At 46.9% G+C, this 16,559-nt stretch overlaps 1 long non-coding RNA gene across 1 annotated transcript in view; it reads left to right on the forward strand.

The window, feature by feature from the left end:
- Positions 1-268: 268 nt before the first annotated feature.
- The window catches only part of LOC149433821 (uncharacterized), a 46,294-nt gene continuing 30,003 nt past the window's right edge, over positions 269-16,559 (forward strand). Inside the window, exon 1 of the long non-coding RNA XR_016308843.1 lies at positions 269-675. This is a non-coding gene — a long non-coding RNA (uncharacterized LOC149433821). The remainder of the gene's footprint in view (positions 676-16,559) is intronic.

The following is a 16,559-nucleotide window of genomic DNA, read 5'->3' on the forward strand; positions in this document are numbered from 1 at the left end:
TAGTAACACTGTACTACCCTGAGGTGAGAACCAGGGATTTTTTTTAACCACTTTGTCTGCTATTACAATGGAGATCATTGTAACAGCAACCTTTTTAACTGTCATGAGTAGGTTACATTCATGACAGTTGTGATTACTAGTGATCTGCGATTGCCTACAGCTAATCACATGGTACAGTGCACTGTGATTGGCCCACGTACCATGTAATAGCAGTGGGCCAACCACTTTCCCTCCTTTCCTTCCTCCCCCCCCACTCTCCCCTTCCTTCCACTCTCTTCCCCCCTCCATTTTAACTCCTGGGGGGGGAGTTAAAAATGCAGCTCAGCTGCGAGATGACCCCCCCAAGAAATAATTTGCAGCCCTGGACCTAGCAATAAGGACAGTTCGCCTACGTGTTACCCTGGACGCAGCCACCCACCACCGTACCTACTAACTTTAATCTGAGCTTTCTGGCGTTCTGTTTATTTCACTCACTACATTTCCATATCCAGCTAAAGGACTGCAGCTAACAGCTGCGGTAACGGATACTTGACGTAATTTCCTCAGCGACTTTGACCTTCCGGTTAGTAGCGGAAGTGAAATTTAGCTGTCTGTGCGTGTTATCTTATGAGCAGTGTTACACGTGTAGAGAGCAAAATGGAGGAGACGCGAATTGATGGCATGGACATCGCGCAGGTAAGCGCGATGTGTGATTAAGTTCAGGATACAAATATATATTTATATATAGGCGTTGCAGTTATTATAGTCGTGCTTTGTTTTTGTTAATGTGAATTTATTTGTGTGAGCGTTAAGACGGGTGGTTTAATTCTAGTCTCAAAAAGACCAGCCTGCTTCATTTGTCTGTAATATTTACGTAATGCATCATTCAGTTTGTTTATTGAAAGAGGTTTACTGGAAATGTTTTGTGCTGTATTGTTGAGTAGTACCCATAAGGAATCTGCAGTTAATTTATTTTAAGCTGTTCACATCAAGTAATTTGCAATAGCTCTACACAGTACTTTGGAAACATTAATTTATGCTTGAATATTTTTGTTTTTCTATTTAGTGATCCTGTAACAGCATCAGACAGGAATGGCTTGTTTTTAGCTCACCACAGAAGTTTTAGTTTGTTAGATCTGAAGTTAATTGTACCGCCATGTTGCATCATGTGTGATGTCCTTTAGTGCATACAACAGCCTCAAAGTTAACATGGTTCTGAAAGGCTCAAGGTTTTTTACCGTCATGCATTCTATGTGTGAGTGGACACACGGAGCAGCGGGTGCCCCACATAGCAAGCTGCAGTCACTGGTTGCCGACCAGCCACAGTCCTCATACTGCGGCAGGGCTGCACTGATTCTGCACTGCAAAATCGCATATATATATACGTGGTGTTGCATTTCCGGGTAGGCGGTGCGTGCGACCGCCCTACCCGCACCGCCTATTGTGGCTGTGGGTGTCAATCACCAGATCCCGGATGGAGATTACCTGCAAACACCGACAGAGAGGAGGGCTGCATTGTTTACAATGCAGCTCTCCTCCCTGTCAGTTTGGGCACACTGCTTGGGATGGCTGAGCACAGCCATCCTGATCAGTGTGCTTACAGTGAATGCTTGCAGTGAAGCGCCCCAGTGCTTTTTTTTTTTTTCACTGTATTGGTGTCACTGCAGAAAAAAAAAATTCCAGGATCTATACCGCCATGTGTAAACGCTATAACTTTAACATAAACCAATTATTTACACAAATTGGGATTTTTTTTTTTTTAGTAAAGACGTCGCAGAATATATACATTTTTACTAGACATGTTTTATAGCAAAAAGTCCAAAATGTTTTTTTTTCCTCAAAATTGCACAGGCGATCAAATACCACCAAAAGAAAGCTCAATTCGTGGGAAAAATAGGACATACATTTCATTTGGGTGCAGCATTGCATGACCGTGCAATTGTCAGTTAAAATAACGTAGCGCAGTAACACAAACCGCTTTTGTAACCACTTCCTGACCGCCCTATAGTAGAAATACTGCTACAGGGTGGGACGAATGCGCAAAATCATGTGTATATATACGTGATTTGCGCTCCCATGGTTTTCACGCCCCTTTCCAGTTAGCGTCAGATTTCCAGTCAGTACATCAGTAATCACATTTAACCCCTTGATTGCCAGGAACACGCTCATACACAGTAAACCTCCATTGCTAGTATAGTGTCTGAACGGATCAATATCTTTGATCAGATCAGCACTATACCAGCATTCACTTTAGTATAGTATCCACAAAACGCAGTGTTAGCAGGATCAGCCCCGGCGCCTGCCAGCACCTTCAATTAGCCCCTACGCTTACCCCCCCTTCTCCCCCAGCAAGTGCAGTGTCAGTAGGTCACTTGATACATTGCACACAAAACCGCAGTGTTCGCATAATCAGGCCTGATCTCTGTTTGCACTTGCCGGTAAATTTTGATGACTCCTATGTAGCAGAGTGCCAGTACTAGTGCCGCACTACCTTTTGGTGAACTGGCAAGCACCAGCACCCTAGTACATCCTGGTCTTTCACATACCAGCTCTTCAGTATCACTTGGTGACGTGGCAAGTCCCATAAGTGCAGTACAAGCTGGTGTGGTGGCTAGCACAAGTATTGTCCTTCAGCCACCAAGAATTCTCACACAGGCCCGTAGAGCCCCTAGTATCCTTCTGGATGTGCTTGCAAATCCTGATTGGCAGCCCACAAATTCTGCAGCACCCATACTTCCCCCATTCACTGCCCAACCCGGAATTCAGGTGGAAACAGCAAATTTAACTACTCCCCTTGTTGTGTTTTTTTTGTTTTGTTTTTTGGAGCGGTTTTTCACGGAAGATCCATATGCATTGATTGTGTATCAAAGCAATTTATATGCACAACAATTTATCACCGCCAACCCAAATTCAAACCTTGCCAGACCATTCGCATGGAAACTCATTATGGTTTCCGAATTTGAAATTTTTCAACATGGGCATTACTAAAAAAAAATGAATTGTGGTTGTATTGGTCCACAGACCCGATTCATTATATCAGTGTTCTCTGCTGCTATGACCAGGCATAGATGAGAGTATAATGTGTTTTATGAATTTCAACGACTACTGTTTACACTCTGTCGTCCTCGAGGTGACCCTGAATTTGACCGGCTCTACAAAATTCAGTCACTTGTAAACCACCTTAACCAAAAATTTGCAGATGTCTATACTCCCTAGCAAAAAATTTGCGTTGATGAGTCCCTCATTAATTTTTCTGGCCGCCTTGCATGCAAACAATTTCTCCCCAGCGTGCCAGATATGGGGTCAAGATGTAGAAGACCTGTGAGAGGGCAACAGGCTATACTTATAAGTTTTGGATCTACGAGGGAGTTTATTATTATTATTATAATACAGTATTTATAAAGCGCCAACAGTTCGCTCAGTGCTGTACATGACAATGGAAGACAGAACATGCGACAGTACAATAACAATACAATGCGATACATGAGGGGTTCAAGGGCCCTGCTCCTTGGAGCTTACAATCTAGGAGGGAGGGGATAGTGGTACAGGAAGAAATAGCTGTGGGGGATGGAGTGGTAGGAAGAGTGGAGGAGGTCAGGAATTAGCAGGGGGTGGGGTAGGCTTCCCTGAAGAGGTGGGTTTTTAGGGTGCGCCTAAAAGAGAGGAGAGTAGGTGATAGTCTGATGGTTTGGGGTAGAGAGTTCCAGAGTATGGGTGACGCCCTGGAGAAGTCCTGGAGGCGGGCATGGGAGGAGGAGACTAGGAAACTAGAGAGGAGGAGGTCTTGTGAGGAGCGGGGAGTGCGTGTAGGGTGGTACTTGGATATTAGGTCGGTGATGTAGATTGGGGCAGTATGATGGACAGCTTTGTACGTCAGTGTTAGGATTTTGAATTTGATCCGTTGGGCAATCGGAAGCAAGTGGAGGGATTGGCAGAAGGGGGTGGTGGAAACGGAGCAGTTGGTAAGGGGGATGAGTCTGGCTGCCGTATTCAGGATCGACTGAAGCGGGGATAGCCTGTGGCGAGGCAGGCCAGTGAGGAGGGAGTTTCAGTAGTCGAGTTGTGATATGATGAGGGAGTGGATGAGCTGCTTAGTTGTTTCTGGGGTTAGGAACATGCGTATTTTGGCGATGTTGCAGAGGTGGAGTCTGCATGAGTTTGTTAGTGATTGGACTTGGGCCTGGAAGGATAGATTGGAGTCAAGAATGACACCAATTACTCTGGCCTGCGGGGCGGGCCTGATGGTGGTATTGTTGGGCGTGATGGAGAAGTCAGTGGGGGGTGGTATGCGGGCTGGGGGGAAGACTAAGAGCTCGGTTTTGGAGAGGTTTAGTTTAACCTCCTTGGCGGTATGATTCTTTCCGATTTTTTTGTGCTGAAAACGGTACCATTTTTTTGCATGGAAATATGTAGTTTTTTATTGTAGGCTGTAATTTTTAGGAATAACTCACTAAAATCTGTACGAACAAGAGTCTAGTAAACATCCCGGGTAGGATAAAATTTTAAACACAAAATCATAAATTATAATTTAATAAATAATCATAAAAAATAATATAATAATAATTTAATTCAATAATATAATCAAACCAAAAACACTGAAATTTGAAATACAGAGGCAAATTCGCACATCGCTGAGCAAAGTCGCAAAATCGTTTTCAGTGTCTGATGACGAATTTCCCCACGAATCATCACTCAATTCTGCAAGTGGTTCTGATTTACGATCGCTGTTCTAAAACCGCTTTTGAAGTAAAGGGACGCTTTTTGGACGCCATGGACTTTTCTAAGTTTCCAGGCAGAAAGAACATTCAAAATGCAGGCAGAGCACAGGACAAAGCAGTAGGAACAAAATATATGTGAAATGCAATGACAGCAAAAATGAAATTTTTAAAAAATTTCAAATTTCCTGCCCATACGTCCCGATGTCACAGGGACCGGAACACGGAAACCGGATGCCGGCATCGGCCGGAGGAGATGGCTGGGGACGCTGCAGGGGACACATCGCGGGAGCGAAGGACAAGGTAAGTGCTGCAGGGACCCCCTGAGCAACGCCGCATGGTAAGCCCGAGTGTAGCTCGGGGTTACCGCTCTTGGTATAGAAATTTTACCCCGAGCTACACTCGGGATTACCGCTAAGAAGGTTAAGGAAGTGGAGCGTCATCCAATCTGATATCTCATTCAGTAGGCTTGTGATTCGGGCGGAGACTGAGGGGTGAGGCGAGGGGTCGAGAGATAGATTTGGGTGTCGTCGGCATAGAGGTGGTAGTTGAAGCCGTGAGAGTGTATGAGTTGGCCAAGGGAGGAGGTGTAGATGGAGAAGGGGCCCAAGGACAGAGCCTTGAGGGACCCCAACAGAGAGGGGGAGTGAGGGGGAGGTGGTAGCTATCAGGAATGGACTCACCACTGGTGGTGCTGTGGCTCACTTGCTCTGTGGGCTGCAGTACCAGCTCCTACCAGGGGGGGCTTTCAGCAGCCATGGTCTCACTCCTGCAATCAAGCCATCACCTGAGGCTGATTGCAGGAGGTGTATTTAAGTAGGACCAGGCCTGCAGTCGGTGCCTTGGTGTTGTTCCCCATGAGCCCCTGTACCTGCATCCTATCTGCTTCCTGCTTGATACTGACTCTGCCAGAACTCTGCCTGCACCGACCCCGGCTATTCCTGACCTTTCTCCTGCCTGCTCCTTTGTACCTTGTCTACCCGATAGTTACCGACCCGGCCTGCCTGACTACGCTTGTGTTCCCGCACATATTGAGACTAGTTTAAGGTTTGGTTTTGCACTGTGTGTTCTGTGTATTGTGTAACCTTAAATAAATTATATTACTTTTACACCATACTTGAAGCCTGCATTCCCCTGTGTCAGTCCACACATCTCTGGTCATACCTGGATCCCTGACAGCGTTATAGGTAACGCTGAAGGAGCGTTGTGATAGGTAGGACGAGAGCCAGGAGAGAGCGGAATATCTGAGGCCAAGGGACTGTAGTTTTTTTTGAGGAGGAGGGGGTGGTCGACTGTGTCGAAAGTCACGGAGAGGTCGAGGAGTAGGAGCACTGAATAGTGGCCATTAGCTTTGGCGGTTAGCAGGTCGTTGGAAAGTTTGAGTAAGGCGGTTTGTGGAGTGAAGGGGACGGAAACCGGACTGTAGGGGATCGAGGAGGTTGTTGTCGTTGAGGTGGGAGCTTAGGCGATTGTAGACTAAGCGCTCAAGGGGTTTGGATGTGAATGGCAGCAGGGAGATGGGTCTAAGGTTTTTTCGGGTCAGTGGGGTCCAGGGAGGGCTTTGGAAGTATGGGAGTGATGTGCGCGTGCGTCAGAGGGGAGGGGAATGCGCCAGAAGAGAGGGAGAGATTAAAGATGTGGGTGAGGGAGCGTAGGATGGTGGAGGAGGGAGGTCGTAGGAGTTGTGAGGGGACAGGGTCGAGGGGGCAGGTGGTGGGACAGGCTTCAGAGAAGACCTTGGTGACCTTCTCAATGGTAGTAAGGTCGAAGGAGTGGAGTGTTGAGGGGGCTTCAGTGTGAGGAATGTTATGTGAGGTGGAGGTCATGTGGAGATAGTCACGTGGAGCCCCCCGGATGCCCAGACTACATGGGGAGCAGTGGCAAGATAGTTTGTGACTTTGTGTCATTCTTTTTCCTTATATGTGGACAATTTTTATTCATGCGTGGCACTATTTAGACATTTGTACAATCTTGGAACTGGCGCATGCGGCACTGTGTGACTTAATGTGTGCACACCATTAGAAGTGGGTGGATACAGGGCGATATATTCTAATGGTGGGCATACCACACACTTTTTCTGGTAGAGATTTCTTCTCTTTTTTTTTCATTCAGCCCACAGGCTGCATACAAAAAAAAAAACCATAGCATATATACCCAACAAGGACTAGCGACGTACTGGTACATCACTGGACTTTGGTTATACCAGGATGATGCCTACAGCTGCAGGCATCATCCTGCTATCATTTTTTTCAGCCGGTGATCGGCTTTCATGTAAAAGCAATCCTAGTGACTAATTACCTGCAGGATCGCTTTAACAAGCAGCGGGAGATGATGGCCCCCCCCGCTGCCTTCCACAGCCATCTCAGGCAGGCCCGTGCCATTGGGGAAACCTGAGAATGCAGCTGTTTCTGCCAGATGACCATAGAGCTGATTGGAGACCAGAATGGTGCCAATCATCTCTATAGCCTAAAAAATCGGAAGCTACGAGCATTTCATCACTTCAGTTTCACAGGATATAAACAGCGCCATTTGTAAATTGGGAAAGCATCTGATCACACCGACCTTGGTTTGATTAGATAGTGTAAAGGCAGAGGAGATATCTAGAGTCTGATAGACCCCAGAGTTATCAAAAAAGAATATATGACAATGCCCATTGAAGTTCTAGGGGATATTTGCATTCCCTGTGATAGCATTAAACGTGATCCAAAAAAAAATAAAGGTACAGTGTAAAAATAATTTAAAAATCAAAATAACGTAAAAGAAAAAAATAAATCACTTGTGCGTGAGCTTTGACCCTGTGCTGGTATGTAAACAGCGGTTGCACCACGCATGTGAGGTATCGCTGTGAATGTCAGATCAAGCACAGTAATTCAAACATTAGACCTCCTCTGTAAATCTAAAATGGTAGCTTGTAAACACTTTTAAAACGTTGCCTACGGATATTAAAAATGTATGCAGTTTGTCGCCATTGCACGGGGCATGCTCAGTTTTAAAGCATGTCATGTTTGGTATCTATTTACTCGGCATACCATCATCTTTTATATTGTACCAAATAATTGGCCAATATATTGTGTATATTGTATATATTGTGCATTAAAAGTAAAAAAAATTGCGTTTGGAAAATCGCTGCGTGGGTACTATGTGACATAAAAATTGCACCACCCACCATTTTAATTGCTAGGGTGTTTTCTTTAAAAAAAATATATAATGTTTGGGGGGTTTAAATTAATTTCCTAGCAAAAAATACAGATTTTTTTTTCATGTGAACAGTGTCAGAAAAGGCTTAGTCTTCAGGTGGTTTGAAGAGTGTGGCATAAACTTCTAGTGCTAGACATAAAATGCCACCCCCCCCCCCCCAAACGACCCCTTTTTGGAAAGTAGACACCCCAAACTATTTGCTGAGAGGCATGTTGAATCAATAGAAGAAATTTTTTTTTTTTTTACCACAAGTTTTTGGAAAATGAGAAACATTTTTTTTTTTTACACAAGATTTTCACTTAAATGATTTATTGCTCACACATGCCATGGGTATATGTGGAATTATTCCCCAAAATACATTGTGCTACTTCTCCCGAGTATGTGGGTACCACATTTGAGAGATGTTTTGGCAGTCTAGCCAAGTACAGGACCCCACATTCCAATAAGCACCTTCAGGCTTTTAAAGTGCTTTATTTCCGCATTACACTTCTTGACTACCTATCACAGTTTCAGAGGCCCTGGAATGCCAGGATAGCACCAAATGACCCCTTTTTGGAAAGCAGATACCCCAAAGAGTTTGATAAGAAGCATGGTGAGTATTTTGCAGATCTCGTTTGTTGCCACAAGTTTTTGTAAAATGAAGAAAGAAAACAAAAGCATATTTTGTATTTTATTTTTTTATATTTCAAAACCTTGTGAGAAAAAATGAGATCTGCAAAATACTCACCATGCCTCTTCTTAAATTCCTTGGGGTGTCTACTTTCCAAAAAGGGGTCATTTGGAGGGGGGGGAGGGGGGTTGGTGCTATCCTGGCATTTCAGGGCCTTTGAAACTGTGATGGGTAGTGAGGAGGTGAAATGAGGAAGTTACGCACCTTCAGGCTTTCAAAGTGGTCATTGGATTTCAGGCTCCTCTATAGGGCTAGGCTCCCAAAAAGTTTCACACGTGGTATCCCCATACTCGTTAGAAGTAGCAGAATGTATTTTGGGGTGTAATTCCACATATACCCATGGCTTGTGCGAGAAATATATAATTTAAATGACAACTTTTGTGTAAAAAAAAAAAAAAACTTTTGTCATTTTCCGGAAACTTGTGGAAAAACAAAATCTTCCATGGACTCAATATGCCTCTCAGCAGATAGCTTAGCGTGTATACTTTCCGAAAAGGGGTCATTTGTGGGTGTTTGTACTATCCTAGTATTTTAGCACCTCAAGAAATGTGATGGGCAGTCAAAGTAAAAGCTGTGTAAGTTCCATTATATATACCATAGTTTTGTACATGCTATAACTTTCACACATAGTAATCAATATACACTTTTTGGGATTTTTTTTAACCAAAAACATGTAGCAAAATACATTTTAGCCGAAATTTATGACGAAAGGTTAGTTTTTTTTTGGGATATTTTTTGACAGAATCGAGAAAATAGTTTTTTTCCCAAAAAAACATTTTTTTCTAATTTTTGTGGTTTACAGCACTAAAAATAAAAAGCGCACGTGATCAAAGCCCCACTGTAGTAAATAGTGGTGAACCTAGTGAAGGGGTGAGGCATGCTAGACACTAGCTCCCTTTAGAAGGCACAAAGAGCCTCTTGCAGGCTATTTATGCCATTGAATAAATTTCTGGCATTCCTAAAGTGCTATTGGCAAAGGTGTGCAGTAATTTGCAGGAACCTGGAGATTCCATGGGTATTACAGCATATTTTCTCCTGGTCAGCTATGCACACCAGGTAGTCTGAATCTGTTATGCCAGCTGCCATGAATCTGGCAAAGTAGCTTTAGGGTGGTTTACAGAAAGGTTTTTTTTTTTTTTCTTAAAGGATAAGTTCACCTTTTGGACAAAAATAAATGCACATTTTTTTTGCAAGTAAAAAAAAATATTTAATTTATTTTTGTCCAAAGGAGCCTGTAGACCTGTCAGAATATCTGCTTGCCGTACTGGATGTACGAGCAAGCAGATATTCTGACAGGAAGCTTCAATGAACTACCACAGCACCATGGTAGTTCATTGAAAACTACAAGCCCACATCTGCTAAGGCTGTCAGGACTTGCAGTTCATTCATTCACAGAACTCCGTAAATGAATGAGACAGTCGTGTTGGCGGAGCCCCGCACTAGTTTCAAATCTGACAGTATTGGGGAGGAGAATCTCTGTACTATCTATCAGGAGGAGGGGGGTGGGGGCAGCAGGCGTGGCTGAAGCTATGGGAACATGTTCCACCCTACAAACGGATGTAACATGTTCCCAAAGGTGAACTTATCCTTTAAAAGCCCGCCTCCTAATTTTATCCATACGGTGGGGTACCCTTGTGAGCATATCCTTTTTGGGGGTTGCTTGCTATGGGTAACATCTCACAACCTATTGATTTCTCTTTACACTGCTGTTATATTTGTTGGTGTATAAGGATTAATCAGGACCTCTTGTGTTTTGGGCAACAGACCACCTTTGGCTGAACTAGAAGCAAAACATTGCATCCTGCAAACCTTAGGCTGCTTTCACACTGAGGAGTTTTTGAAGCGTTTTTGCATTTAAAAAAAAAAAACCCGCCTGAAAAGCTTGAGAAAACTGCTTCCCTGTGTATGTGAATATATATCTATGTATGTTTTCACACTGAGGTGTTGCGGTGCAGTGTAAAAACTCCTGCTTGCAGCATCTGTGGGGAGTTAAAAGAAAAAAAATGCCTCTTCCCATTGAAATGAATGGTAACTGCCTCAAAAACTCACCGCACATGTGGGAAGGTCTGGCTGTTTCAGCAGTCAGCGGGATTTCCCACTGACAGTTGAAAGTAAAAGAATTACCGTCAATTAAATAATAAAAAACCGGCGTGGGGTCCCCCCCCCTCCATACCAAGCCCTTCGTGTCTGGTATGGATTTTGAGGGGAACCTCCAAACCCAAAAAAATAAATAGCGTGGGGTCCCCCCAAAACCAATACCAGACCTTTATCCGAGCATGCAGCCCGGCAGGTCAGGAAAGTGGGGGGGAGCCAGATCCCGCCCCCCCCATGTGAATGAGTATTGGGTGCATGGTACCGCTACCTATTCAGAAAAAAAAAACTGTAGTGTGAAAAAAGACAGTCTTTTGACAAGTCCTTTATTAAAAGGAAAATAAGAGTGTCCCCCCGAAGTAGATCCAATGTCAATCATGATGCCCACTGCTACCCAAAAAAAGAAAAAAAAAAGGCGTCTTCACTCCCCAAGCTGGCCCCCGGCCGTCTGACTGCTCCGCTGGCTTGACAGTTCCTAAATATGTAAGGGGCTAGGCCACCCCACCGGCGTGATCCCGGCCCTGTGTGACATCGACCTGGGCATGCTGGGTCAATGTCACATGGGGGTGGGCTTACATACGTGATGGCCCCATGTATCCCATACTCATTCAAATAGGGGGACCGGGATCCGGGGGCCCCCTTGCTAAAGGGGGGCTTCCAGATTCCGATAAGCCTCCCGCCCACAGACCCCCACAGCCTAGGGTTGTGGGGAAAAGGCCCTTGTCCCCATCAACATGGGGGCATGGTGCTTTGGGGGGGGGGGGTGCAAAGCTCCCCTCAATGTTGAGGGAATGTGGCCTGGTATGGTTCAGGAGGGGAGCAGGGGGGGGGGTGCTCGCTCGTGTTCCCCCCACCCCCTTTCCTGACCTGCCGGGCTGCATGCTCGGATAAGCCGGCAGTTCTTTCTTTTACATTCTGCTGAAACATGGTTTTCACTACTAAAATACTGCATGACTTGTTAAAATAACTCGTGGTATTTTAGTAGCAGTTTTTAGTGAATTCAAATGTGCAAATCTGCCCAATTTGTCTTTGAGGCGAACCAGTGTGAAAACAGCCTTAATGATGGGTGTAAACCTATATGCAAGAGCTACATATATGAACCTGTGATTGCTTGTTAAGGCCTACAGGTGTCTGATTACCTCCAGGCTAATATGGTGTCCACCTCTTTTTCAGGCAGTCTTAATTGATCTCTTGGTTCTGTGCTTGTTAAGACCTTAGGCGCTGGGGGGGGGGCTTGGGCTGTCTTCAAACCTACTCATACTTATGTCAGTTCTGAATCTACCCAGCTATTTCCCCATACACTAAGTATGCAGTGGCAGGGCAACAGCTACTACCACAGTGGCGTGTTTACCCACCTTATATTTCCATTATTTAGAACTACCCGGTTCTCCACGGGATTGATAGATAAAGGTTTAGTATTCAGAGTCCAGGCTATACCTATGATAGATATCGCCCTTGGTTGGGTGTTTCCTAGATGGATACACCATGACTCTGACCTTTTATGGTTTTGTCTTGCTGCACATCAGAAACACACTACATTCAAGCTTTTGTGTCCTCTTTGTTGTATATTTTGCTGCACATGAGAAATATACAACATTGGCTGTTTTTGTCTTTTCTGTCATATTGGTTGTATTGCCTTATTTTCCTGCACATTGGAAAACATCAGAAATGCACAACATTGAAGTTTGTCTTTTCTGTCATATATTTGTCATATGACTTTATCTTCTGGCACATCAGAAAAACTCAACATTGTAGTGGTTTGTGTCCCTTCTGTTTTTATAGTGCTTGATCTTGCTACAAATCAGAAAAATACAATAATGAAGGTTGTTTGTGTCCTTTCTGTTTTTTTATTGGTTATATTGCCTTATCTTGCTGCACATCAGAAAACACAACAGTGAGGGTTGCTTATATCTTTTCTGTTTTTTATATTGCTTATATTGCTTCGCTGCACATACAAAAAACACAACACAAGGTTGTTTGTGTGTCTCTGGTTTATATTTACTGCACATAAAAAAAAAAACAGCTATAGGACACATTACCAGTCACTTATAACGTAACTCAAGAGTTCTGTACGTAGGAGTACAATGGCCTGAAGATGTAGTATCAGGACTAATCTATCCAGTATACCTGACTTGGTAGGTTTTAGGTTCTATATGTGGCTTTTGTATCCTTCATATTTCCCTCCTTAGCAGAACATGACATAACAAGCCAATAAGTTTCTGCTTCTGCTACAGACTGTCTCCTGAAGTAGGAATCTGCTTAATGTAACACTCATTAGTATCATTAGGCACCCAATGGTGTTGGAGTGGATTAAGGTTTCAAACATCAGGTAGGACACCTGGTATTTGTGGAATAGCTACTGTATTTTCCCGAGTCATCTTCTAGGACAGCTCACTTGAGAGATAGGGCTCCTCCCAGGAAACACCCGCTCCACCTTTTTTTTCCCTTTATAGGCGTCCTCTCTCCCATTGGCCCCCAGTTTTAGTGTTTCCTCCGGCCAGGAAGGAGCTACGCCCGTTTTTTATTTTTTGTCTGGGCTCTCTGGCGGAGTACAGAGGGTCCCTGGCTGAGGCCCCCCCTTCCTCCAAGCGAGGCAGGGGCCTTGTGAGGGGGGGGACCTTTCAGCCAGTTTCACTCTGGAATGCCCGTTGTAGGGTGGGGGCGTCGGCCCCAGATGGTCCCAGCGGGGCTCTCCAGGGGGGTAGAGCCCGCTCCGCCGACCGAGGCATTGGTGCCTTTCCCTGCAGGGTTTCAGGTAAGTCTTACCTGCTCCTGGATCCCGGCAGCATGGCCAGGAGGCTCGGCTGCGGAGGGTCTGGACGCTGCGATCGCGTCACTTCCGGGCGCCGGGTGTCGTCACTTCCGGCGCAGGAGCAGGGAACGGCCACCGCCATCTTGGAAATGGGCGGCGGACCGTGGAAGGAACCCGTGCCACGGCCGCTTCTCCACCGGCGGCCGTGAGAGGGGGGTCGGTGAGGGGGGATCGCAGGGGGGGGGCGGAGCCCACCAGCCCCTGAAAAACCGCCGCACCGAGGCAGAGTCTGCGGCAGCATGGAGGCAGATCTGTCAGGAGCGGGGGAGGCCTGCAGTAAGGTAAGGGCCTTTGTTTGGCAACTCTCTTTTGTTTTTACCCCCCTCCTCCCCCCCCCCTCCCGGGATGATTGGGTACCCCCCACGCACACACAGCCCCCCTCTCCCCCCCCCCCCCAGGCCCACGGCTGGAGCTTTCACAGTGGCACAGGGGGGGAGGCGTTGCTGTTACAAACGCATGAACGCGTGTATCTCCTTGTCCCCAGATGGGCCCACAGGAGGAGGATAGAGGGGAGAAAGAAGCTCCTTGTGAGCAGAAAAAGAAGTGTGCCACTTGTAGGAAGAAACTGGCGAGCCCCTGGAGGAAGCAGCTCTGCCAGGGGTGCATAGACAAGCTCATCAAGAAGGAGTCTGGATCTCTTTTTAAAGACTTCCTACAGAATATGACACAAGAGATGTCCAAGACATTTCAAAGCTTCAGGGAACAGAAGCCGGGACCGGCCCAGGATGAGCCCCAACCGGGCACTTCTGGCACCCAAGGGGGGAAAAAGAGGAAGCTAGTAGCGCCGGTAAGGGACTGGGAAGAGGCCGAACAGTCGGACACCTCAGACTCGGAGGAGGGTGAGATTGAGGCTCAGGGCCCAAATGCAGACAGGTTCCTTTTTCAGGTGGAAGACACAGAGGACCTGTTAAAGGTGATCTATGAGACCCTGGATCTGGAGGAGGAACAGCAGGACCTCTCTCTCCACGACCAACTGTACGCAGGGCTACAGGCAAAAAGCAGCCGTACATTCCCAGTACACCCTGCCCTATGGTCCACGATCAGGAGAGAATGGGAAGAGCCAGAGAAGAAGGCTTTCCTTCCCAAGAACCTCAAGAGACGTTTCCCCTTTAAGGAGGAAGATGCCTCGGTTTGGGAGACTTGCCCAAAGCCAGACGCCCCTCTCTCGAGGATCTCGAAGGACACGGACCTGTCCTTTGAAGACGGTGGGATCCGTCCCGAAAGACCCGATGGATCGGAAAGCGGATGCCTTCCTGAAGAGGGCATGGGAAGCGTCCGCAGTGAATTTTAAACCTGCAGTGGCAACGACCTGTGTGTCCAGAACCCTGGATGTGTGGTTGGGGCAGCTCCGTTCGCATCTGGAACAAGGCACCCCGGGGGAAGAGATTCTGAAGTCCCTTCCGGTGCTGGAGAAAGCGGTAGCCTTCATCGCGGACGCATCAGCAGAGACCATCAGACTCTCTGCTAGATCTACAGCGCTCATAAACACGGCAAGGAGGGCTATCTGGCTGAAATCTTGGCAGGGGGATCTGGCCTCCAAATCTAAACTCTGTGGCCTGCCGTTTGAAGGAAAACTCCTTTTCGGCCCGGAGCTGAATTCAGTCCTGGAAAGGTCGGCCGACAGGAAAAAGAGCTTCCCGGTCCCCAGCAGGCAGGTTGGACGGAAGGGGTTTCGCCCATCCAGGCGATACGCGTCGAGGGAAGCTAGGTTCCAAACCCAGCGCCCAGGCTGGGGCGCGAGAAGAGGCAGGAACGAGCCGAGAGGCAGGGGAGGTTTCCTTTTCAACCCCAGCCAGAATAGACCCAAAACCCAGCCGAAGTGACTGGAGAGGCCAGGTGGGAGCGAGGCTGGGGCGCTTCCACGCACAATGGCTAAGGATAACCCAGAACACCTACATTCTGGAGGCCATCCACAGGGGGTACAGAATAGAGTTCACAAGGGCCCCCCCTCAGAGATTCTTTGCAACACCCCTGCCAAAGGACAGGGCCATGGCGGATGCGCTTGTGGACCTCCTACAAGATATGCTCAGTCAGAACGTTATCTGCCAGTTGAGAGAAGAGGAAAGGGGAAGTGGATTCTTCTCCCATTTCTTTCTAAGGAAAAAACCGTCAGGTACTTACAGGATGATATTGAATCTGCGGAAGGTGAACGAGTTCGTGAGGCCCAGCAAATTCCGTATGGAATCCATATACACGGTGAAGGAACTCCTTTCACCTGGGGTGTTCACGGCCTCGATAGATCTGCAAGACGCATACCTGCATGTCCCGATAAGAGAAGATTCCAGGAGATTCCTGAGGTTTGCGCTGGAAGGAGAAAAGGGTCCGGTGCTATTTCAGTTCAACACACTCCCCTTCGGCCTGTCGTCGGCCCCGAGGATATTCACCAAGATTTTAGCGGAGCCTTTAAGAGTTTTGAGACTGGAAGGGATAAACATCATCCCCTATTTGGACGACCTGCTTTTATTTGCGGACACAGAGGGAGGCCTGAGATCGCACATCGAACGTACGATATCTTTTCTGGAAAGTTTGGGGTGGCTTATCAACAAGGAGAAGTCACAGCTAACCCCCTACAAGAGGATTACGTACTTGGGGTACGTCCTGGACTCCGCACAGGCCCGATCGTACCTAACATCAGAAAAAGCCCTCAACCTGCGGCAGGACACAAGGGCCCTCCGGAGGATGTCGACCTGCACGGTCAGGACCGCGATGAGAATAATCGGGCGGATGACAGCGGCAATACCAAGTGGCGTATTTGAACAGGCAGGGAGGCACAAGGTCCCCAAGGCTGATGGAGTTGGCCGGATCCCTCCTGAGCTGGGCGGAGGAAAACCTGGAGTTCATCACGGCAGTACATCTGAAAGGGGACCTGAACCAGTTGGCGGATCAGCTGAGCCGAAGAGAGGTCATCCAGACAGAATGGTGCCTCAGCCAGTCAGCGTTCGATCAGATTTGCGCCAGGTGGGGCTCCCCCTCTATCGATCTATTTGCCAACGGCCAGAACACAAAGCGGGAAAGGTACTTCTGCCTGCAGAAGGACCCCAAAAGCGAGGGGATAGATGCGCTAGCCCAGCAGTGGGAAGGAGACCTCCTTTAT

Source organism: Staurois parvus, unplaced genomic scaffold (assembly GCF_062004578.1).
Source record: "Staurois parvus isolate SC_StPar_1 unplaced genomic scaffold, SC_StPar_1.0 ptg001914l, whole genome shotgun sequence".
NCBI classification, from domain to species: domain Eukaryota; kingdom Metazoa; phylum Chordata; class Amphibia; order Anura; family Ranidae; genus Staurois; species Staurois parvus.